A 25000-nucleotide genomic window follows, 5' to 3' on the forward strand; every position below is an offset into this window, starting at 1 on the left:
CACCCTCTCCGAGTTGGGCATCTCCGGCGCGGCCCACGCTTGGATTGCGTCCTACCTGACAGGTCGCTCCTACCAGGTGGCGTGGCGAGAATCCGTCTCCTCACCACGTGCTCTCACCACTGGTGTCCCCCAGGGCTCTGTTCTAGGCCCTCTCCTATTCTCGCTATACACCAAGTCACTTGGCTCTGTCATAACCTCACATGGTCTCTCCTATCATTGCTATGCAGACGACACACAATTAATCTTCTCCTTTCCCCCTTCTGAAGACCAGGTGGCGAATCGCATCTCTGCATGTCTGGCAGACATATCAGTGTGGATGACGGATCATCACCTCAAGCTGAACCTCGGCAAGACGGAGCTGCTCTTCCTCCCGGGGAAGGACTGCCCGTTCCATGATCTCGCCATCACGGTTGACAACTCCATTGTGTCCTCGTCCCAGAGCGCTAAGAACCTTGGCGTGATCCTGGACAACACCCTGTCGTTCTCAAATAACATCAAGGCGGTGGCCCGTTCCTGTAGGTTCATGCTCTACAACATCCGCAGAAGACCCTGCCTCACACAGGAAGCGGCGCAGGTCCTAATCCAGGCACTTGTCATCTCCCCGTCTGGATTACTGCAACTCGCTGTTGGCTGGGCTCCCTGCCTGTGCCATTAAACCCCTACAACTCATCCAGAACGCCGCAGCCCGTCTGGTGTTCAACCTTCCCAAGTTCTCTCCACGTCACCCCGCTCCTCCGCTCTCTCCACTGGCTTCCAGTTGAAGCTCGCATCCGCTACAAGACCATGCTGCTTGCCTACGGAGCTGTGAGGGAACGGCACCTCACTACCTCCAGGCTCTGATCAGGCCCTACACCCAAACAAGGGCACTGCGTTCATCCACCTCTGGCCTGCTCGCCTCCCTACCACTGAGGAAGTACAGTTCCCGCTCAGCTCAGTCAAAACTGGGCTGCTCTGGCCCCCAATGGTGGAACAAACTCCCTCACGACCCAGGACAGCGGAGTCAATCACCACCTTCCGGAGACACCTGAAACCCCACCTCTTTAAGGAATACCTAGGATAGGATAAAGTAATCCTTCTCCCCCCTTAAAAGACCTAGATGCACTATTGTAAAGTGGCTGTTCCACTGGATGTCATAAGGTGAAAGCACCAATTTGTAAGTCGCTCTGGATAAGAGCGTCTGCTAAATGACTTAAATGTAAATGTAAATGTAAACAATAGCCTTATGCGTCACTTATATTGAAGAAGACAAGACAAGGCATATGGGGTGCAGTGAGATACCCAATGGGTTGGACAATAGCCTTATGGGTCACTTATATTGAAGAAGACAAGACAAGGCATATGGGGTGCAGTGAGATACCCAATGGGTTGGACAATAGCCTTATGGGTCACTTATATTGAAGAAGACAAGACAAGGCATATGGGGTGCAGTGAGATACCCAATGGGTTGGACAATAGCCTTATGGGTCACTTATATTGAAGAAGACAAGACAAGGCATATGGGGTGCAGTGAGATACCCAATGGGTTGGACAATAGCCTTATGGGTCACTTATATTGAAAAAGCTATTACGTAAATACTGGAAGTCAAATGATAATCCAACGTTAAGAGAATGGAAGAATCAAATACTTGATTTAAATATTGAAAATAAAAAAGACAAAAACAACCTAACGCAAGTCATATGGGGCAGTCTTTCAAGCATTATAAACAGCATCAGTTGTGGATATGGTAGGAACATTTCGGTCTGAGCAAGTGAGATGTCATTCATTTTGTAAATGTTAATTTGTAAAAATGTTTGGTCTATGTACTGTGCATTCAGAATGTATTCAGACCCCTTGACTTTTTCCACATTTTGTTATGTTTACAGCCTTTTTTTAAACGTTTCCCTCAATCTATACACACAATACCCCATAATGACAAAGCAAAAACTGTATTTCATTATTTTTTGCTAAATGATTCAAAATAAACAAATATCTTATTTACATAAGTATTCAGACCCTTTTGCTATTCGACTCGAAATGGATCATTCTTGAGATGTTTCTACAACTTGATTAGAGTCCACCTGTGGTAAATTCAATTGATTGGACATGATTTGGAAAGGCACACACCTGTCTATATAAGGTCCCACAGTTGACAGTGCATGTCAGAGCAAAAACAAAGCTATGAGGTGGAAGGAATTGTCCGTAGAGCTCCGAGACAGGATTGTGTCGAGGCACAGAGAACGCAACTGCCTCCATCATTCTTAAATGGAAGAAGTTTGGAACCAAAGACTCTTCCTAGAGCCGGCCGCCCGGTCAATCTGAGCAATCAGGGGAGAAGGGCCTTGGTCAGGGAGGTGACCAAGAAACCGATGGTCACTCTGACAGAGCTCCAGAGTGCCTCTGTGGAGATGGGAGAACCTTCTAGAAGAACAACCATCTCTGCAGCACTCTACCAATCAGGCCTTTATGGTAGAGTGGCCAGACGGAAGCCACTCCTCAGTAAAAGGCACATGACAGCCCGCTTGGAGTTTGTCAAAAAGCACCTAAAGTACTCAGATCATGAGAAACAAGATTCTCTGGTCTGATGAAATCAAGAATGAACTCTTTGGCCTGAATGCCAAGCGTCACATCTTGATGAAAACCTGCTCCAGAGAGCTCAGGCCCTCAGACTGGGGCGAAGGGTCACCTTCCAACAGGACAACGACCCGAAGCACACCGCCAAGACAACGCAGGAGTGGCTTCGGGACAAGTCTCTGAATGTCCTTGAGTGGCCCAGCCAGAGCCCGGACTTGAACCCGATCGAACATCTCTGGAGGGACATGAAAATAGCTGTGCAATAACGCTCCCCGTCCAAACTGACAGCGCTTAAGAGGATCTCCAGAGAAGAATGGGAGACACTCCCCAAATACAGGTGTGCCAAGCTTGTAGCATCATACCCAAGAAGACTCGAGGCTGTAATCGCTGCCAAAGGTACTTCAACAAAGTACAGAGTAAAGGGTCTGAATACTTGTCATTTTTTTAAACTTCTTTTATACATTTGCATCAAAACAAAAAACATGTTTTGCTTTGTCATTATGGGGTATTGTGTAGAGATTGATAAGGGGGGGGGGACATTTGAATCCATTTTAGAAATAGGCTGTAACGTAACAAAACAAAACGTGGAAAAAGTCTTAGGGGTCTGAATACTTTCCAAAAGCGCTGTATGTGTGAGTGGTTAAAGTCTACATTATTAAGCCTAACAATAATTAATTACTTAACATCAATACAATATTATATGTAGGCCGACTCATTCATCCCCACATAGGCTTTATCCACTGGTCTACAATCCAACTACCTCCTAACAAAGAATTTCCCTTCTGAGGGACAATAACAAACCTCGTTCAATCAATCATCGGCATTGTATTGTTGAATGAACCCTACACTTCAACCCCCAACCCCCAGTCCCTTTCCTGTAGGCTGGGCTTGTATTGACTGTAGTCAAAACCTCAACCCCTATCCTGTAGGCTGGGCTTGTATTGACTGTAGTCAAAACCTCAAACCTCAACCCCTATCCTGTAGGCTGGGCTTGTATTGACAGCAGTCACGTCACTCATACAGTGAAGTCAGGCCGGGGTGGGTTCAAATAATATTATGAATCATTTCAAATACGTTATCTGTGCTTAATTGAGTTTGCCTGTTGAACTAGAACTAATGGAAAAGTCTACTAAATGCAAACTCCTGTCATCTGGCAATCTAGCCAGGCTAGAGCAAACACTCAAGGTAGTTGAACAATTTCATAGTATTTGAACCTATGTCTGTCAGACGGTGCAATCAACCTCTGGTGTTAATTTCTGGCATCATGCAACTGGTGGACCAGGCCAGGAGGATGTGCCCACAAGACCAGATACTTCCTGTTAGCCTCAGACTAGGGTTATGTTCTAAATGGCTCTCTATTCCCTATATAGTGCACTACTTCCTTAATGGGCACTGGCCAAAAGTAGTGCACTATATAGGGAATAGGGTGTTTGGGACACAGTTGATACTAGGTCTGTCTAAATACATTACTACTTGGTGTCAAATCCTTGCTTCCTCCATCCTCGTTTCCTTAATTATTCTCAAAGCTCATTGGAGGTCAGAGCGCTAATTCCTCACATAATTAGCTTTGGGAGGAATCGAGGAGACAAAGACGGAGAACAAGAATTTCACAGCCCTGAAACTCAAGACTAGTGTCTGTCTGCTAGGTAAAGTCATCAAGGAAAGCATTGAGGCCTCAAACTAACAATGACATGGTACTAACTTGGGTGGATAGTACATTTACACTTGGCCTTAAACAAGCTTGGGGCTTTATGAGAAGAAGTGGAATAGGCCTAGCAACTAACAATACAGTTAAGTAGGCTATCCATCAGCAGTTGCCACAAAGAGCTAATACAGAAACCAAGCCTAAAACAAGCTTGGGGCTTTATGAGAAGAAGTGGAATAGGCCTACAGTTAAGTAGGCTATCCATCAGCAGTTGCCACAAAGAGCTAATACAGAAACCAAGCCTAAAACAAGCTTGGGGCTTTATGAGAAGAAGTGGAATAGGCCTACAGTTAAGTAGGCTATCCATCAGCAGTTGCCACAAAGAGCTAATACAGAAACCAAGCCTAAAACAAGCTTGGGGCTTTATGAGAAGTAGTGGAATAGGCCTACAGTTAAGTAGGCTATCCATCAGCAGTTGCCACAAAGAGCTAATACAGAAACCAAGCCTAAAACAAGCTTGGGGCTTTATGAGAAGTAGTGGAATAGGCCTACAGTTAAGTAGGCTATCCATCAGCAGTTGCCACAAAGAGCTAATACAGAAACCAAGCCTAAAACAAGCTTGGGGCTTTATGAGAAGAAGTGGAATAGGCCTACAGTTTAGTAGGCTATCCATCAGCAGTTGCCACAAAGAGCTAATACAGAAACCAAGCCTAAAACAAGCTTGGGGCTTTATGAGAAGAAGTGGAATAGGCCTAGCAACTAACAATACAGTTAAGTAGGCTATCCATCAGCAGTTGCCACAAAGAGCTAATACAGAAACCAAGCCTAAAACACCAAAACAGCAAGCAATGCAGATGTACATAAGAAATAAGAAAAACTCCCTAGAAAGGCAGGAACCTAGAAAGAAACCTAGAGAGGACCCAGGCTCCGAGGGGTGGCCAGTCCTGTTCTGACTGTGCCAGTGGAGATTATAAGAGTACATTGTTCATAGATGACCAGAAGGGTCAATACACTGAACAAAAATATAAAAACGCAACATGAAACAATTTCTACGATTTTACAGAGTTACAGTTCATATAAAGGAAATCTGTCAATTGAAATAAATTCATTTGGTCCTAATCTATGGATTTCACATGACTGGTAATACAGATATGATTCTGTTGGTCACAGATACCTACTGTGTATTACTTATTATTATTTATCCTATCTGATAATACATTGTTATTGATTATCGCATTGTTGGGTTTTGAGTTTGCAAGAAAGGCATTTCACTTTACTTGTGACATTAAAACTTGAAACCGTAAAATAATATATATAATGTAGGGGCGTGGATGATAAAACCAGTCAGTATCTGGTGTGACCACCATTTGCCTCATGCAGCGCGACATCTCTTTCACATAGAGTTGATCAGGCTGTTGATTGTGGCCTGTGGAATGTTGCCCCACTCCTCTTTAATGGCTGTGCAAAATTGCTGGATATTGGGGGGGGAACTGGAACATGCTGTTGTACAAGTCGATCGAGAGCAACCCAACCCATGCTGAACGGGTGACATGTCTGGGAAATTTCAGCTTCCAGGACTTGTGTCCTTGAGACATGGGGCCGTGTATCAATGTCTGCGCGAAGTTCTTGGATATTGGAGGGAACTGGAACACGTTGTCGTACACATCGATCTAAAGCATCCCACTCATGCTCAATGGGTTGGGTGAGTATGCAGGCCATGGAAGAACTGGAACTGGGTCATTTTCAGCTTCCAGGACTTGTGTACAGATCCTTGAGACATGGAGCCGTGTGTTATCATGAGGTGATGGCGGCGGATGAATGGCACGGCAATGGGCCTCAGGATCTCGTCGCGGTATCTCTGTGCATTCAAATTGCCATAGATAAAATGCTGTCCGTAGCTTGTACCTGCCCATACCATAACTCCAACGCCACCATGGAGCACTCTGTTCACAATGTTGACATCAGCAAACACCATACCATAACTCCAACGCCACCATGGAGCACTCTGTTCACAATGTTGACATCAGGAAACACCATACCATAACTCCAACGCCACCATGGAGCACTCTGTTCACAATGTTGACATCAGCAAACCGCTCGCCCACACGGCACTCACTGTCTGCCATCTGCCCGGTACAGTTGAAACCGGGATTCATCCGAAGACCGCACTTCTCCAGCGTGCCAGTGGCCATCGAAGGTGAGCATTTGCCCACTGAAGTCGGTTACGACGCCGAACTGCAGTCAAGTCAGAACCCTGGTGAGGAAGATGAGTGCAGAGATGAGCTTCCCTAAGACTGTTTGTACAGGAATTCTTCCGTTGTGAAAACCCACAGTTTTATCAGCTGTCCGGATGGCTGGTCTCAGACAATTCCGCAGGCGAAGCTGGATGTGGAGGTCCTGGGCTGGCATGGTTACACACGATCTGCGGTTGTGAGGCCGGTTGGACGTACTGCCAAATTCTCTAAAATGACTTTGGAGGCGGAATATGGTAGAGAAATTAACATCCACTTCTCTGGCAACAGCTCTGGTGGATATTCCTGCATTCAGCATGCTAATTGTACGCTCCCTCAAAACTTGAGACATCTGTGGCATTGTGTTGTGTGACAAAACATTTTAGAGTGGCCTTTTATTGTCCAACACAAGGTGCACCTGTGTAATGATCATACTGTTTTCAGTGAAAATAAATAGCTAGCCACCTACTTAACCTTGTTGCCCAAAGCTAACATTATTTTTTTAACCTTTGTTTAACTAGGCAAGTCAGTTAAGAACAAATTCTTATTTCCTGTTCAGGTTGCAGAACGACAGATTTGTACCCAGTCAGCTCAGGGGTTTGAACTTGCAACCTTCCCGTTACTAGTCCAACACTCTAACCACTAGGCTACCCTGGCGCCCCATTATAAGCAGCCAGCTAGCTTCATCTGGCTAGTGAGGCTCGACTGGACCGGGTTATATGTTGTGATTAGGCATAATAGCGGAATTCGCGGTTTGCCTTCAAAATAAAAGTACCTCTTTGAAAGTGATGCAGAAGAGTACAATTGGTGGAATCATGCCATATTTAGACTAGATAATGTTGAAAGATGGTTGGAATGTAAATGAATGAAATGGGGTATCAGTCTATACGGTGACACCCACAAAACACAACTGAAGAGTTTACACAAATATTAGCGTTGTAGCTCTTATCGCGGCACTGTGACTGTGTGAAATCTCCTCCCCAGTCAACCTATTGTGTGTATTGACATTCATATTGCACTGTACAGCTTTACCTAAAGATTGGGGATCAATGAAATGGAGTATCAGTCTAAATACACAAGATATTTTTTCCCCAACGTCCTCCTCAATGTTTAACCAACTCCAAAACATCCACGCAGTATTGTTTTTCCTCAGGAATAGTGTTCAATACACATAGGTTGACAATAAATGTGGCTCAATTCCGTTGTTTCAGAGTCCCGCAATAAGAGCTACGATGCTAATGTTCTCTGGGTGTCACTGAGTAGACTGATACCCCATGTCATTGATCCACAATCCATAGGTAAGGCTGTACAGTGAAATAAATATGCCCCCAAAGCAATTCTAAAGTATAATACATCCAGTGTGATTTCAGATTTGTCAAATGAACTAAATTGTTTTTTTGTAGATTTTATATAACATTCCAAACTCATTTAGCATGATCTATTCAATTATGGCATAATTCTACTATTTGTATTCATTTGCATCACTGTCAATGGCATACTTTTATTTTGAAGGCTAGCCGCAAAGTCCACTATTGTGGCTAGCTTCACATAGATGGGTCCGACCACCATTAACCAAATAAGAACGGTCTTATAAATGAAGGTTATTTTAGATGACACCTAGCTATATATTTAGCTAGCCAACTAGCTACTGAAACAGATGTCATTTTGCTTTGTTTTTGGGGAAGAACATTGTTTGCATCCATGAGCTAGCTAGCTTTTTTTAATGACCAGCACTGTAGGTGCGCTAGACAACTTTACCAGCATCATAGCATACGTATCGATGAATCATTGTGACAGTGCAATCAATGTGTAATAACTACGTACATTTTTTTAATGAACGTGTTAAATTATTGTGTGACGTGCAGTCATATTCAGGTCCTGATTGGTCAACAAGCTTATTCGACACGTCAAATGGTGTTATATGACGTGTATCTTTTTTGACACGCAAAGACCCAAACCGCATTCCATAGCAAAGACCCAAACCGCATTCCATAGCAAAGACCCAAACCGCATTCCATAGCAAAGACCCAAACGGCTTCCCATAGCAAAGACCCAAACGGCTTCCCATAGCAAAGACCCAAACCGCATTCCATAGCAAAGACCCAAACGGCTTCCCATAGCAAAGACCCAAACGGCTTCCCATAGCAAAGACCCAAACGGCTTCCCATAGCAAAGACCCAAACGGCTTCCCATAGCAAAGACCCAAACGGATTCCCATAGCAAAGACCCAAACGGATTCCCATAGCAAAGACCCAAACCGCATTCCATAGCAAAGACCCAAACGGCTTCCCATAGCAAAGACCCAAACGGCTTCCCATAGCAAAGACCCAAACGGCATTCAATAGTATAAGAAATCCTGGTTGAGAATGAAAGGACTGAACAACGAAACAGCAGTCTACACTATTATTACAGTAGACCTAACAGTAAATAACAACTAGTCTATACTAGTATTACAGTAGACCTAACAGTAAATAACAACTAGTCTACACTAGTATTACAGTAGACCTAACAGTAAATAACAACTAGTCTATACTAGTATTACAGTAGACCTAACAGTAAATAACAACTAGTCTACACTAGTATTACTGTAGACCTAACAGTAAATAACAACTAGTATTACTGTAGACCTAACAGTAAATAACAACTAGTATTACTGTAGACCTAACAGTAAATAACAACTAGTCTACACTAGTATTACTGTAGACCTAACAGTAAATAACAACTAGTCTACACTAGTATTACTGTAGACCTAACAGTAAATAACAACTAGTCTACACTAGTATTACTGTAGACCTAACAGTAAATAACAACTAGTCTATACTAGTATTACTGTAGACCTAACAGTAAATAACAACTAGTCTATACTAGTATTACTGTAGACCTAACAGTAAATAACAACTAGTATTACTGTAGACCTAACAGTAAATAACAACTAGTATTACTGTAGACCTAACTGTAAATAACAACTAGTATTACTGTAGACCTAACAGTAAATAACAACTAGTATTACTGTAGACCTAACAGTAAATAACAACTAGTATTACAGTAGACCTAACTGTAAATAACAACTAGTATTACTGTAGACCTAACAGTAAATAACAACTATTATTACTGTAGACCTAACAGTAAATAACAACTAGTATTACAGTAGACCTAACTGTAAATAACAACTAGTATTACTGTAAACCTAACAGTAAATAACAACTAGTCTATACTAGTATTAGTGTTGACCTAACAGTAAATAACAACTAGTCTATACTAGTATTACTGTAGACCTAACAGTAAATAACAACTAGTATTACAGTAGACCTAACTGTAAATAACAACTAGTATTACAGTAGACCTAACAGTAAATAACAACTAGTCTATACTAGTATTACTGTAGACCTAACAGTAAATAACAACTAGTATTACAGTAGACCTAACAGTAAATAACAACTAGTATTACTGTAGACCTAACAGTAAATAACAACTAGTCTATACTAGTATTACTGTTGACCTAACAGTAAATAACAACTAGTCTATACTAGTATTACTGTAGACCTAACAGTAAATAACAACTATTATTACTGTAGACCTAACAGTAAATAACAACTAGTATTACAGTAGACCTAACTGTAAATAACAACTAGTATTACTGTAAACCTAACAGTAAATAACAACTAGTCTATACTAGTATTACTGTTGACCTAACAGTAAATAACAACTAGTCTATACTAGTATTACTGTAGACCTAACAGTAAATAACAACTAGTATTACAGTAGACCTAACAGTAAATAACAACTAGTCTATACTAGTATTACTGTAGACCTAACAGTAAATAACAACTAGTATTACAGTAGACCTAACTGTAAATAACAACTAGTATTACAGTAGACCTAACAGTAAATAACAACTAGTCTATACTAGTATTACTGTAGACCTAACAGTAAATAACAACTAGTATTACAGTAGACCTAACAGTAAATAACAACTAGTATTACTGTAGACCTAACAGTAAATAACAACTAGTCTATACTAGTATTACTGTTGACCTAACAGTAAATAACAACTAGTATTACAGTAGACCTAACAGTAAATAACAACTAGTCTATACTAGTATTACAGTAGACCTAACTGTAAATAACAACTAGTATTACTGTAGACCTAACAGTAAATAACAACTAGTATTACTGTAGACCTAACAGTAAATAACAACTAGTATTACAGTAGACCTAACTGTAAATAACAACTAGTATTACTGTAAACCTAACAGTAAATAACAACTAGTCTATACTAGTATTACTGTTGACCTAACAGTAAATAACAACTAGTCTATACTAGTATTACTGTAGACCTAACAGTAAATAACAACTATTATTACTGTAGACCTAACAGTAAATAACAACTAGTATTACAGTAGACCTAACTGTAAATAACAACTAGTATTACTGTAAACCTAACAGTAAATAACAACTAGTCTATACTAGTATTACTGTTGACCTAACAGTAAATAACAACTAGTCTATACTAGTATTACTGTAGACCTAACAGTAAATAACAACTAGTATTACAGTAGACCTAACAGTAAATAACAACTAGTCTATACTAGTATTACTGTAGACCTAACAGTAAATAACAACTAGTATTACAGTAGACCTAACTGTAAATAACAACTAGTATTACAGTAGACCTAACAGTAAATAACAACTAGTCTATACTAGTATTACTGTAGACCTAACAGTAAATAACAACTAGTATTACAGTAGACCTAACAGTAAATAACAACTAGTATTACTGTAGACCTAACAGTAAATAACAACTAGTCTATACTAGTATTACTGTTGACCTAACAGTAAATAACAACTAGTATTACAGTAGACCTAACAGTAAATAACAACTAGTCTATACTAGTATTACAGTAGACCTAACTGTAAATAACAACTAGTATTACTGTAGACCTAACAGTAAATAACAACTAGTATTACTGTAGACCTAACAGTAAATAACAACTAGTATTACAGTAGACCTAACTGTAAATAACAACTAGTATTACTGTAAACCTAACAGTAAATAACAACTAGTCTATACTAGTATTACTGTTGACCTAACAGTAAATAACAACTAGTCTATACTAGTATTACTGTAGACCTAACAGTAAATAACAACTAGTCTATACTAGTATTACTGTAGACCTAACAGTAAATAACAACTAGTCTATACTAGTATTACTGTAGACCTAACAGTAAATAACAACTAGTCTATACTAGTATTACTGTAGACCTAACAGTAAATAACAACTAGTCTATACTAGTATTACTGTAGACCTAACAGTAAATAACAACTAGTCTATACTAGTATTACTGTAGACCTAACAGTAAATAACAACTAGTATTACAGTAGACCTAACAGTAAATAACAACTAGTATTACTGTAGACCTAACAGTAAATAACAACTAGTCTATACTAGTATTACTGTTGACCTAACAGTAAATAACAACTAGTATTACAGTAGACCTAACAGTAAATAACAACTAGTCTATACTAGTATTACAGTAGACCTAACTGTAAATAACAACTAGTATTACTGTAGACCTAACAGTAAATAACAACTAGTATTACTGTAGACCTAACAGTAAATAACAACTAGTATTACAGTAGACCTAACTGTAAATAACAACTAGTATTACTGTAAACCTAACAGTAAATAACAACTAGTCTATACTAGTATTACTGTTGACCTAACAGTAAATAACAACTAGTCTATACTAGTATTACTGTAGACCTAACAGTAAATAACAACTAGTCTATACTAGTATTACTGTAGACCTAACAGTAAATAACAACTAGTCTATACTAGTATTACTGTAGACCTAACAGTAAATAACAACTAGTCTATACTAGTATTACTGTAGACCTAACAGTAAATAACAACTAGTCTATACTAGTATTACTGTAGACCTAACAGTAAATAACAACTAGTCTATACTAGTACTACTGTATCTGTAATTAAGAAAACAGAGAGTAGGCAGACAAAGCAACTGTGTAGTAGAACAGGCCCCTAGATGTGAATGTAACAATGACATGTCTCTGTGAGGTTATAGTGGAATTCCCCTAGCTGGGCCCATGTCTATATAGACACTCATTGTGTCCTCCAGTCCCCAGAGCCCTTTATGACAGTGGTCTACTGTACCGTAACTACACACGTGTTCCAAATGGTAGCCGATTCCCCTATATAGTGCACTCCTTCACTTTTGACCAGAGTCCTATAGACTGTGGAATAGTGTGCCCTTTTTAGATCACAGACTGTGAAATGTGGCAATTATTTAGAAAACATTTCTAATGCCTGCGGTAAAACAACATTATGGGATCACAGAAACACATGAGCCATTTTCTACTATCTATCACTTTGGAGGCAATAGCTCTGCTGAAAAGATAAGACAAGATAAAAATGGATTGGGCTGGTGACTGAAAGCGTCTACAATATTCATCTGTGATATTTCATTCCCCTGCACAAGTGTTTAAGGGCATGTTGATACAAGCAAAATAAAAAAAAAATTGGGGGGAAAACACTAGGATAATCTCTAACCGTCTCCAGTTCAGTAACTGACTAGACAGAGTTGCCTTGACATGTTGAAAACCAAGGAGGAGCTCTTAGAATATTCTTAGAATCCCGCTGTCAGTAATATGTTCCAGAAATCTCCCCTACCCTAAACACTAGTTCTATTCCACAGTTTTCAACATAACACTGTGACACCAGCCTAGGGTTGCACATTTTGGGGAATATTCAGAGGTGGAATGTTTCCGTGGGAATATATGGGAATTAACAGATTTATATGCAAATTAATACCATTTAAATGTAGATGTTTTTTTGCATTGGATATATTTACTCTATCATATGGAGACAGAAACATAAACATTTTACCTCATCATAAGTAGACATAATTACAAATGATTAAATCCTTACAAAATAATTATTTTTAAACGATTTAGTTGAACTGAACTTTAATGAAATGAGTTGACTCTTCACATGGGATGATTTCACTGAACAACAAAAGAAAGGGAATATTGAATGATCCCCAATGATCCATCGCATCTCCCAAAAACATCTTCAACATCCATCTGTAAAATGATCATCTAGAAACTAAAGCTTTGGTTGTCTTCCTCTCGGGCTTCCATGTCTTCTCCCTGGACTTCCTCAATGTCCACCTCTTGCCCTCATCCAGGCCAAGGTGGCGAGGCACTGTAGTGATGACACCATAGGCCTTGTTGATCTCTGCATCAGACAAGATGCTCTTGCCAACATACTTGGGGTCCAACATGTACGCTGTGGCATGTATGGGCTTCAGGCATACATCTTCAAACTTTTTGATGTATTTCAGAACTTCAGTTTCCTCTACTTGGAGCAACAGTGAAGTGGGCAGGGCAGTACAGATTTCTTATCTTACATCTGCAAGCAGAGTCTGAACATCAGACAGGATGGCATGGTCTCCCTCAATCCGTGCAATGGCTACTGCTATAGGTTTCAGGAGTCTCAGGCTGCCTACCACTCTCTCCCAAAATACATCATCCAGGAGGATCCTCTTGATGGGGCTGTCCATAAATCGGCAGCCAGTGATATGGCCATTTCTTGGAGAGACCCCTTCCCCTCCAGGAGACTGTCAAACATGATGACAACACCACCCCAACGGATGTTGCTGGGCAGCTTCAATGTGGTGCTCTTATTCTTCTCACATTGCTTGGTGAGGTAGATTGCTGCTATAACTTGATGACCCTTCACATACCTAACCATTTCCTTGGCTCCCTTGTAGAGTCTACCCATTGTTTTCAGTGCCATGATGTCCTTGAGGAGCAGATTCAATGGGTGTGATGTGAAGGTAGGACTCCTCCACTTTAGACCAAGCAACCTTTTAGTTTGCAGCATTCTCTTTCACCCGTGCAAATACCTTCTGTGGTCCAAGGTCATTGATGACCGCCTTCAGCTCATCTGCAATGTAGAGACCGGTGTGTGTGTTGTCCCTTGTGTCTGTGCTCTTGTAGAATACTGGTTGAGGGTGGAAATTATGTAGTTAATTATTCCTTGCCCACGAACATTCGACCACCCATCAGAGATGATTGCAATACAGTCTGCTTCCTCTATGATTTGCTTGACCTTCACTTGAACTCTGTTGAGCTCTACATCCAGCAAATTAGTAGATAAAGCATGTCTGATTAGAGGGGTGTATGTATGCTGGGCGAAGAACATTCAGAAATATCTTCCAATATACATTGCCTGTGAACATCAGAGGTGAAACAGTTGCATAAAAAATAATAATAAATAATAATATTAATAATACACAGCTCAAGCAAGACATTCATGAGCATTGCTCTGGCAACATTCCTCCAATGAGTCAAAAAAACTTCTGATTCCAGGAGGACCATGAGCTGTTGCTATCGATAAGGTATCTGATGTATAATCTTCACCTCGAATAGAAGTAGAGGGACTTTTGTCAGAGGTTGCTTGATGTGAGCACTGAGGGAACTTTATGCACTTGGCCAGATGATTCTGCATCTTTGTTGCATTCTTCACATATGATTTGGCACAGTATTTGCAAATGTACACCGCCTTTCCTTCTACATTAGCTGCAGTGAAATGTCTCCACACATCAGATAGTGCCTGTGGCATTTTCCTGTAAATATTGTAAAAGAAAATGTAAAAAAAAATATATACAATTCCATGTACAGATAAATAGTTAGATTAAAAAACTCCTTGTTTAATCTATTTTTTTTATTTTTATGAAACTGGTATGGAAACAGGTGAATTAACACACAGTTAGCAGGCTCAAGCAAGCTAAAAACCCACATTGTAGCAAAACCTAAATAGCAGAAATAGTTAACAAGTTAGAAATGATTTAAACACACTTTGTAGTAGGCTACTATTTACTAGTGAACAAACAATCATATAAAATATATTCACCTCTCCCAGTATTGTAATCAAAACTTACCAGAACTGTGTAGTAGTGTGGGCTCAATAGCATCTCATTAGTGTGCAAGATCTTGAGAATCAGCTGTACATGTGACGGAAGTATGTACTGTGCATGCAGAGGGTTGCAATTGCATTGAATTGGGGATAGTTGAACCAAAATAAGGAATTGCCTTGTGTGTATCCCACACAAAAAAAAGGTTCCCTGTTATAAGCTAACCTTTTTAATGAATTGAAGCAAAATTCCCCAAATCTCGGGGTTTAACTTCCCATGGAAAATTTCTAGAAAAATTCAGGAAATTTACCGGAAAGTTTCCAACTCTTTTGCAACTCTAGACCAGCCTCACTCTCGCAACGCAGCAGGCTGGCCAGACGACCACCACCAAACGACCACCAGACCAACTACAGGACTGCTTTTTATTAGCAACATTCTTTCAATTCTTCTCCTTACCTTTCAAAGCTGCTGGAGAAAGAGGTAGGGCTGGAGAGACCTTGCATTCCAGAAGCTCCGTCCCCATAGCTACTGTTGTTCCAAGCCTCTCCTACGGTCACCAACGGAGGATACAGGCTGAACACGGAGGGCTTCTGGTCCTTCTGTGGAGAAGCTCCACTGGTAGTGGAAGCCAAGGGGGTGTTGATGCTGCTGTTGACTCCAAAGTGGTAGCTCTGTCCTCCAGAGGTGCTCACCCCACAGATGGAGATGGGGCTGGCGGTGGACAGCTCTGAGGGGGAGGAGGAAGTGGAGCCGCCGGTACTACCACTCATTCGGCAGGAGTAGCTACGAATGGCCGAGGTCTTCTCCTGTTTGATCACTCCTGGAGTACACAGCTGGATGAAGCCAGATTCCTTCTCGAGCTTCACCACGGGAAAGGTGTTGGGGGTCGGGGAGTTGCCTGTCATAGGGGTGCTGGAGTTGGATTCATCCTGACATGTTAGTAGATTGCTACCATTCAACGTGGTGGTGTTGGAACCGCTAAAACCACCACTATTGGTCGTAGTAGCAGCTGGCTTGGAGGTGGAGACCCCACGATCCTGGCTCTCATCCCCCAGCAGAGCGTCATCAGCCAGGGAGGAAAGGAAGGCGTCGTCTCCTACGTAAAAGTCTGAGGGGAGCCTGTCAACTCAAAGTCCTGGAGGAGATCCAGAGTGTTGTCGTTGAACAGTTTCTGGTCTTTTCCAATGTACCCTTCCTGGTCCATATCCATAAGGTCCTGGTCCCGGGAGAAGTCTGTCTCCGTCCTCATGGACATGGGGAACAGGTTAGGGTCCGAGCCCCCGATCAGAGAGTCCATGCTGGGTGAGGACCGGTGGAAGTCAGCGATGCTGTCTTCCAGGCGGGAGTAGGTATCCCCAAGGGTGAAGAGTCCAAGGCCCAGGGACGTGTTAGTCTGTTGGGGCAGGAGCTTAGATAAGAAGAAATACTTCATTAATAACAGATGGGAAAATTGGTTTGTCAAATCATTACAAAGGGGAGAAAAACAAGAAAACATTTAAATTCCGTCAATTCAGCAAATAACCTGACATTCCAGTGATTCTCTAAGAGGAAAAAAATCCTGCACTACTGAAACGGACCCAAACCCAAATCGTATTTGTCACATGCTTTGTAGACAACAGTGAAATGCTGACTTACGGGTCTTTTTCCAACAATGCAGAATTAAAAGATAAGATAAAATTTTTTAACGGAAATAGTGACAAGAAAAAGAATACATTTTGAATAATGAATAAAAATAATGAGTAAATATAACATGGCTATATACAGGGAGGTAATAACACGGCTATATACAGGGAGTACCAGGTAATAACACGGCTATATACAGGGAGTACCAGGTAATAACACGGCTATATACAGGGAGTACCAGGTAATAACATGGCTATATACAGGGAGTACCATGTAATAACATGGCTATATACAGGGAGTACCATGTAATAACATGGCTATATACAGGGAGTACCAGGTCATAACATGGCTATATACAGGGAGGTAATAACATGGCTATATACAGGGAGGTAATAACATGGCTATATACAGGGAGTACCAGGTAATATCATGGCTATATACAGGGAGTACCAGGTAATATCATGGCCATATACAGGGAGTACCAGGTAATATCATGGCCATATACAGGGAGTACCAGGTAATAACATGGCTATATACAGGGAGTACCAGGTAATAACATGGCTATATACAGGGAGTACCAGGTAATAACATGGCTATATACAGGGAGGTAGTAACATGGCTATATACAGGGAGGTAATAACATGGCTATATACAGGGAGTACCAGGTAATAACATGGCTATATAACAGGGAGTACCAGGTAATAACATGGCTATATACAGGGAGTCGAAATAATTGTGTGTGGGTAGAGTCCAGCATGTAGGTAGTGTGGGTAGAGTTACTGTGTGTGTGTGTGTGTGTGTGGGTAGAGTCCAGTGTGTGTGGGTAAGAGTCTAGTGTGTTCGTAGAGTCCAGCATGTGTGGGTAGAGTCCAGTGTGTGTGGGTAAGAGTCCAGTGTGTGTGGGTAGAGTCTAGTGTGTGTGGGTAGCGCCCTGCGTGTTCGTAGAGTCCAGCATGTGTGGGTAGAGTCCAGTGTGTGTGGGTAGAGTCTAGTGGGTGTGGTTGTGGGTAGAGTCCAGTGTGTGTGGTTGTGGGTAGAGTCCAGTGGGTGTGGTTGTGGGTAGAGTCCAGTGGGTGTGGTTGTGGGTAGCGCCCTGCGTGTTCGTAGAGTCCAGCATGTGTGGGTAGAGTCCAGTGTGTGTGAGTAGAGTCCAGTGGGTGTGGTTGTGGGTAGAGTCCAGTGGGTGTGGTTGTGGGTAGAGTCCAGTGGGTGTGGTTGTGGGTAGAGTCCAGTGGGTGTGGTTGTGGGTAGAGTCCAGTGGGTGTGGTTGTGGATAGAGTCCAGTGGGTGTGGTTGTGGGTAGAGTCCAGTGGGTGTGGTTGTGGATAGAGTCCAGTGGGTGTGGTTGTGGGTAGAGTCCAGTGGGTGTGGTTGTGGGTAGAGTCCAGTGGGTGTGGTTGTGGGTAGAGTCCAGTGGGTGTGGTTGTGGGTAGAGTCCAGTGGGTGTGGTTGGGGGTAGAGTCCAGTGGGTGTGGGAGTAGAGTCCAGTGGGTGTGGGGGTAGAGTCCAGTGGGTGTGGTTGTGGGTAGAGTCCAGTGGGTGTGGTTGTGGGTAGAGTCCAGTGGGTGTCGGAGTAGAGTCCAGTGGGTGTGGGGGTAGAGTCCAGTGGGTGTGGGGGTAGAGTCCAGTGGGTGTGCGGGTAGAGTCCAGTGGGTGTGGGGTAGAGTCCAGTGGGTGTGGGGTTAGAGTCCAGTGGGTGTGGGGGTAGAGTCCAGTGGGTGTGGGGTTAGAGTCCAGTGGGTGTGGGTGTACAGTCCAGTGGGTGTGGAGTCCAGTGGGTGTGGGGGGTAGAGTCCAGTGGGTGTGGGGGGTAGAGTCCAGTGGGTGTGGGGGTAGAGTCCAGTGGGTGTCGGGGTAGAGTCCAGTGAGTGTGTGGGTAGAGTCCAGTGTGTGGGTAGAGTCCAGTGGGTGGAGTCCAGTGGGTGTGGGGGTAGAGTCCAGTGAGTGTGGGTGTAGATTCCAGTGGGTGTCGGGGTAGAGTCCAGTGGGTGTGGGGGTAGAGTCCAGTGGGTGTGGGGGTAGAGTCCAGTGGGTGTGGAGTCCAGTGGGTGTCGGGGTAGAGTCCAGTGGGTGTGGAGTCCAGTGGGTGTCGGGGTAGAGTCCAGTGGGTGTGGGGGTAGAGTCCAGTGGGTGTGGGGGTAGAGTCCAGTGGGTGTGGAGTCCAGTGGGTGTCGGGGTAGAGTCCAGTGGGTGTGGAGTCCAGTGGGTGTCGGGGTAGAGTCCAGTGGGTGTGGGGGTAGAGTCCAGTGGGTGTGGGGTAGAGTCCAGTGGGTGTGGAGTCCAGTGGGTGTCGGGGTAGAGTCCAGTGGGTGTGGGGTTAGAGTCCAGTGGGTGTGGGGTTAGAGTCCAGTGGGTGTGGGGTTAGAGTCCAGTGGGTGTGGGGTTAGAGTCCAGTGGGTGTGGGGTTAGAGTCCAGTGGGTGTAGAATCCAGTGGGTGTGGGGTTAGAGTCCAGTGGGTGTGGGGGTAGAGTCCAGTGGGTGTGGGGGTAGAGTCCAGTGGGTGTGGGGGTAGAGTCCAGTGGGTGTGGGGGTAGAGTCCAGTGGGTGTGGGGGTAGAGTCCAGTGGGTGTGGGTGTAGAGTCCAGTGGGTGTGGGGGTAGAGTCCAGTGGGTGTGGGGGTAGAGTCCAGTGGGTGTGGGGGTAGAGTCCAGTGCTAGAGCGTTAGTACAACAAATAAGTAGCAGTACCTTTGTGGTGGGAGGCTCTGGGTCTTCCAGGTAGAGGCCCACGGAGGCCGTGGCGGAGGCTGAGGCGAGGTCCTCACCTGAGGGAGGAGGGCTGTTACTGAGTCCGCTGGGCACGTCACCTGGTTGCATCAGCTGGCTGGATGGAAGGAAGGAGGTGGTGGTGGTGGTTGCCAAAGCAACGGACATGGCACTGCAGGGAGCACCAGTGAGAGGGGTTCTCTCTGAGGGGGTTTCGCCCAGAAGGAGCTTAACTCGGCTGTTGTCCTTGTTACTCCTGCTCTTCTTCACTCCTCCTTGATCCATCTTATGATCCTGGGTAGAGAGAGAGAGAAAAGACCGAGTGGGTAATGTCATTAGCATGGATGCTAGTGTATTCATTACATCTCGAAGTGGAAACCGATTACAGTTTAAGTACCTAACATAATGAATCATCGGCAAACGGGGAGTGACCTACCTGAATTTATTCAATAGACTTCATTGCAAAACGTTTTCCATTTGGAGTAAACCTGTTTCTGTTGCAATCGGCATAATGAATATACCCCTGGTGCGGCGCTAGATCGGTGTCTGCCACGTGTAGGCTAATATGGACATGTATCAAATAACATGCCTAAGTGTAAAGACACAAACATACTACACACGTGGCAAGTTATACCTAATATACTAGCTGTATCATCAACATCTGACCTAATATTATGGTTTCAATGAATGGATAATATGTACTTTTAAATTACTTGGTTAAAATGACATGACACATGTGACGTGTGAAGGTCATTTGCATACACTTCATGTGTTTATAATGGTTGACAAATTGATCCATTCTATGAAGTTGACCTGAATTCTCCGAAGTCCCCTGCTGTTGGGGCGCATTGCTGGTTAGATATTAGCTACCTAGCTAAGTGGCTAACTATTCCATTTGCCTTACTTTATTATTTGAAAGCATCAAAAACAAGCATCGTGGCGTATGAATTGAATTAAGTGTTTCTGCAACCTAACTAGTTAACCCGCCCTGTTCATATATTTTGCAACAGCACATTTATATATTTAAGCAGCTCACATGAGTTAGTTAGCTACGTTAGCTCCTGCAAATGCGTCCCCCCAAATGTCATTGAGAGACATGTTGAGCTAACTAGCTAGTGGCTAACATAATCCATCTCTGGTTATTCATTCCAAATTAATGTATGGCACATTATATGACTTCAAATACTATACATCTAAAGCGTTTGCCTACCCCTCAGGCGTTTTGTAGTTGTGACTCCATGCATGGTTGTTTTTGTTTGGTGTTGTTTTGCTTGCAAACCGGCTAGAAACACGAAAACATCCGATTGCGTTCTCCTTGCAAATCGTATCAGGACACGAAGAAGCAAGTAATCGATCGGATCATCCAATCCACTACAATGTGTTAGGTATCCAATTGCGTCCGAAATGCACGGAATTAGCTGTGCTGTTCACAGCCAAAAGGAAACTAGGCGCTAACCTCTGAGGGGGGAAACATACAAAATGGAGATCTCACTGTTTACAATACGTAGTGCAACCTGTTGGCGAAGACGAGATACTGCAATTTACAGTAGGTATGCATAGCCATTGGTTGTCATTTGGCCAATGCAGCCTATTTAACTAGGCATGTCCGTTTCCAAGAACAAATTCTTATTTTCAATGACGGTCTAGGAACAGTGGGTTTAACTGCCTTGTTTAGGAGCAGAATTACTTTTTACCTTGTCAGCTCGGGGATTCGATCTTGCAACCTTTCGCTTATTAGTCCTCCGCTCAACGCACTGGGCTACCTGCGGTATAGTAGCCAGCTAGACAGATGTATATCGAATCGTAGGTTATGTATGAAACTTGATGAGGTATCGTCAACCAGATAAGAATAATGCATAGGACAAAACCGCTTATTTAAAAAAAAATGATCTGAAAGTATATTTGTATGCCTATTCCCAGAATTGGGATCTATAAGCCCTGGTTAAACATGGACACTGCATTTAACCTGGTTTGGAATGGACATGTAATATGTGTATGAAGAGGTAAGAAGATATGTTTACACACAATACCTATGTACCAATCAGAATGTATGTCGCTACGCATCACATTTGAATGTAACAGCTCGTCCCACCCCATTTGAATGTACCAGCTCGTCCCATCCCACCCCATTTGAATGTACCAGCTCGTCCCACCCCACCCCATTTGAATGTACCAGCTCGTCCCATCCCACCCCATTTGAATGTACCAGCTCATCCCATCCCACCCCATTTGAATGTACCAGCTCGTCCCACCCCATTTGAATGTACCAGCTCGTCCCACCCCATTTGAATGTACCAGCTCGTCCCACCCCATTTGAATGTACCAGCTCGTCCCACCCCACCCCATTTGAATGTACCAGCTCGTCCCACCCCATTTGAATGTACCAGCTCGTCCCACCCCATTCGAATGTAAGTAGTTGAAGTAGTACACTTTGATGAAGTAGCCTGGCTGTAGGCTGTGAAACCATAAAACATTTTTATCTAAAAGCAATCGGTCTTCAAGGTTAACATCACATATAAATCGAAAAGGACTTGTACAAATGGGTTAATCATTGAAAATGTACCTACAACTCTTGATGAAATTAAAGTTGAGAACAAAATATTTTGAATGAGTAATATCTACAAATGATGTAGGCCTAAGCTCGTGTTTGTTTCCTACAATCACATAAATGTTTTGCAGGATGCCAGCTTTTCGTTGTTGCATCAGACAAGGTCCAGATGTTAACACATTTGCCATTTGCCATACATTAGAATTTGTTCTTAACTAACCTAGTTAAAGAGGTTAAACAAACTTTTTTTTATTTATCTAGGCAAGTCAGTTAAGAACAAATTCTTATTTACAATGACGGCCTACACCAGCCAAACCCAGACGACACTGGGCCAATTGTGCGCCGCACTATGGGACTCCCACTCACGGCTGGTTGGATTTGAACCAGTAGTGACGCTGCGCCTTAGACCGCTGCGACACTCGGGAGCCCAAAAGTCTATGTGTTACCATCACACAAAACTGCGCTGATGACTCAACGTGACTCTGATGAGAGTTATTCAGGGAGTCATTCAGCCCTGATTATGGATGAGGGTGCCACGTCAATTTTGTGACAGTTCTTCCTGAGTCCTGACCGAATACTCAAATCAATCAGTTGTCCTCATTTAGACACACAGAGACAGATCTGTATCGCATTTGTATTATTTATTTGCATCTCAAATATGTATCTGCATTGTTGTTATTGCAGCTAACGACACATTCACAGTGCAATGGCAACCCACAAGACGCAGCTGTTGTGAAGGTATCTCCTGTCCTTCCCACTCCATTCCACAGTTCTGTAATGCTCCATTCCCTACTGAACACTCCCATCTAGTGGCTGACCTTGGTACTGTTCATCGTGTATGGGATCAATTGAATACTTTAACAAAGACAGTACAGTATGGAGATAGAAATCCCCTATCGGATAAGCAGTTTCTGACTGCTCTTGTAGGCGATGCCATGGTGACTTTGGCCATCTAAACTAAACACAGAACGGTCTCTCGCGCCGAACTGCGCATGTGCATTGCGTCAAGTCAAAGGCATTGCGTCAAATCAAAGGCATTCCTTCAATATAAACTAGTTTTTGACGAAAATATAAAAACGTGTCAGTTTGTCACTTTCACAAGGTGGGAGTAAAAACATGTTCATAAGACATTGGTTCGTATCTAGTTTGTGCCTTTAGATGTTGAGAAAATTTAAAACTTAAGAAAGAGTTTTTCATTTCTCTCTTCGAATTCTCAAACCCCGGCCTGGTCTGCTTGGTCTGTCTTGCAAGCGTTCCCGGGAAGTCTCGAGATGTTGCGCGTCTGAGTTTAGACATTTTGTGACTGTAGATTACACTGCTCTTCAACGCATAATAAACTCAGCACACAGTTAGTTACCCATGGTCACAAGCCATTGTGCCTGACACAATACATCATTGTTGGGCAAGACCTAATTATATGGGACCTATCAGCAGTGGAACACTGTGACAGTTGGATAATTGAAGCCATAGCCTAATTTGATTCCATAGTAGGCTCTTTGGGAAAACAAGTATTTATAATTGGTGTAAAGATTACATGGGTGAAAACAAAGACACACACAGTCATTAGAAACACAGAATATCTCTCTTTATCCAAACAGGGACATTTTTAAGTGATAGTAGATAATACATTGGCATCATGTGGAGCAATGTGAACCAATGAGGCCTCACCACCAAAGAGGAAGGATATTATTTAATTTTAAACTGCAAAGAAAAAAATCGATGTAATTTCTCAGTATATGCAGATTCACATAAATGTCTCTCTCTCCCTCTTCCCTCTCTCTCTTCTCTCTCTCTCTCTCGAAGGGAAATTAGTGTATGAGTGGCGTGCAAGAGAAGAGATAGAATGTAGGTCAGTGTAATGCTGTGTGGATAAAGATAATAACCCATATAGCCAGTGACTGAAGTGTTTGAGCTTCAGCATGCTGTTGTATTGTTGCCTAGATAATATGAGAGAGACAACCAGGCTGCTAAACTGCCTTACCATCTCACCACCAAGACTCAGCTGCTAAACTGCCTTACCAACTCACCACCAAGACTCAGCTGCTAAACTGCCTTACCAACTCACCACCAAGACTCAGCTGCTCCACTGCCTTACCAACTCACCACCAAGACTCAGCTGCTAAACTGCCTTACCAACTCACCACCAAGACTCAGCTGCCAGGCTGCTAAACTGCCTTACCAACTCAACACCAAGACTCAGCTGCCAGGCTGCTAAACTGCCTTACCAACTCACCACCAAGACTCAGCTGCCAGGCTGCTAAACTGCCTTACCAACTCACCACCAAGACTCAGCTGCCAGGCTGCTAAACTGCCTTACCAACTCACCACCAAGACTCAGCTGCCAGGCTGCTAAACTGCCTTACCAACTCACCACCAAGACTCAGCTGCCAGGCTGCTAAACTGCCTTACCAACTCACCACCAAGACTCAGCTGCCAGGCTGCTAAACTGCCTTACCAACTCACCACCAAGACTCAGCTGCTCCACTGACTTACCAACTCACTAGCAATACTCAATTTAGAGAGGAGATGAGAGGATTTGAGAGATGAGAAGAGATTAGATGAGATGCGATAGTAGAGATACTGTCAATAACATTAGATGTGATTTGTCTTAGAGATACAAGGTCTGGAATTCAAGTGAATCCACCAAATAAACATGTTTACGTCTATGTACTTTATTCTAAATATGTCTGACTTATTTGTTAGTTGAAGTATATTGTTTACCACATTCCTTAACACTTTGTTGTTTGCAGGGCATTGTT

The 25000-nt window shown here is 42.8% G+C and overlaps 1 pseudogene; it reads right to left on the bottom strand.

Moving 5' to 3' along the window:
- Window positions 1-15152: 15152 nt before the first annotated feature.
- Window positions 15153-21150, bottom strand: LOC115127818 (glucocorticoid receptor-like; annotated as a pseudogene).
- Window positions 21151-25000: the final 3850 nt, after the last annotated feature.

The sequence above is a fragment of the Oncorhynchus nerka genome, unplaced genomic scaffold (genome assembly GCF_034236695.1).
Source record: "Oncorhynchus nerka isolate Pitt River unplaced genomic scaffold, Oner_Uvic_2.0 unplaced_scaffold_162___fragment_2___debris, whole genome shotgun sequence".
NCBI lineage: Eukaryota > Metazoa > Chordata > Actinopteri > Salmoniformes > Salmonidae > Oncorhynchus > Oncorhynchus nerka.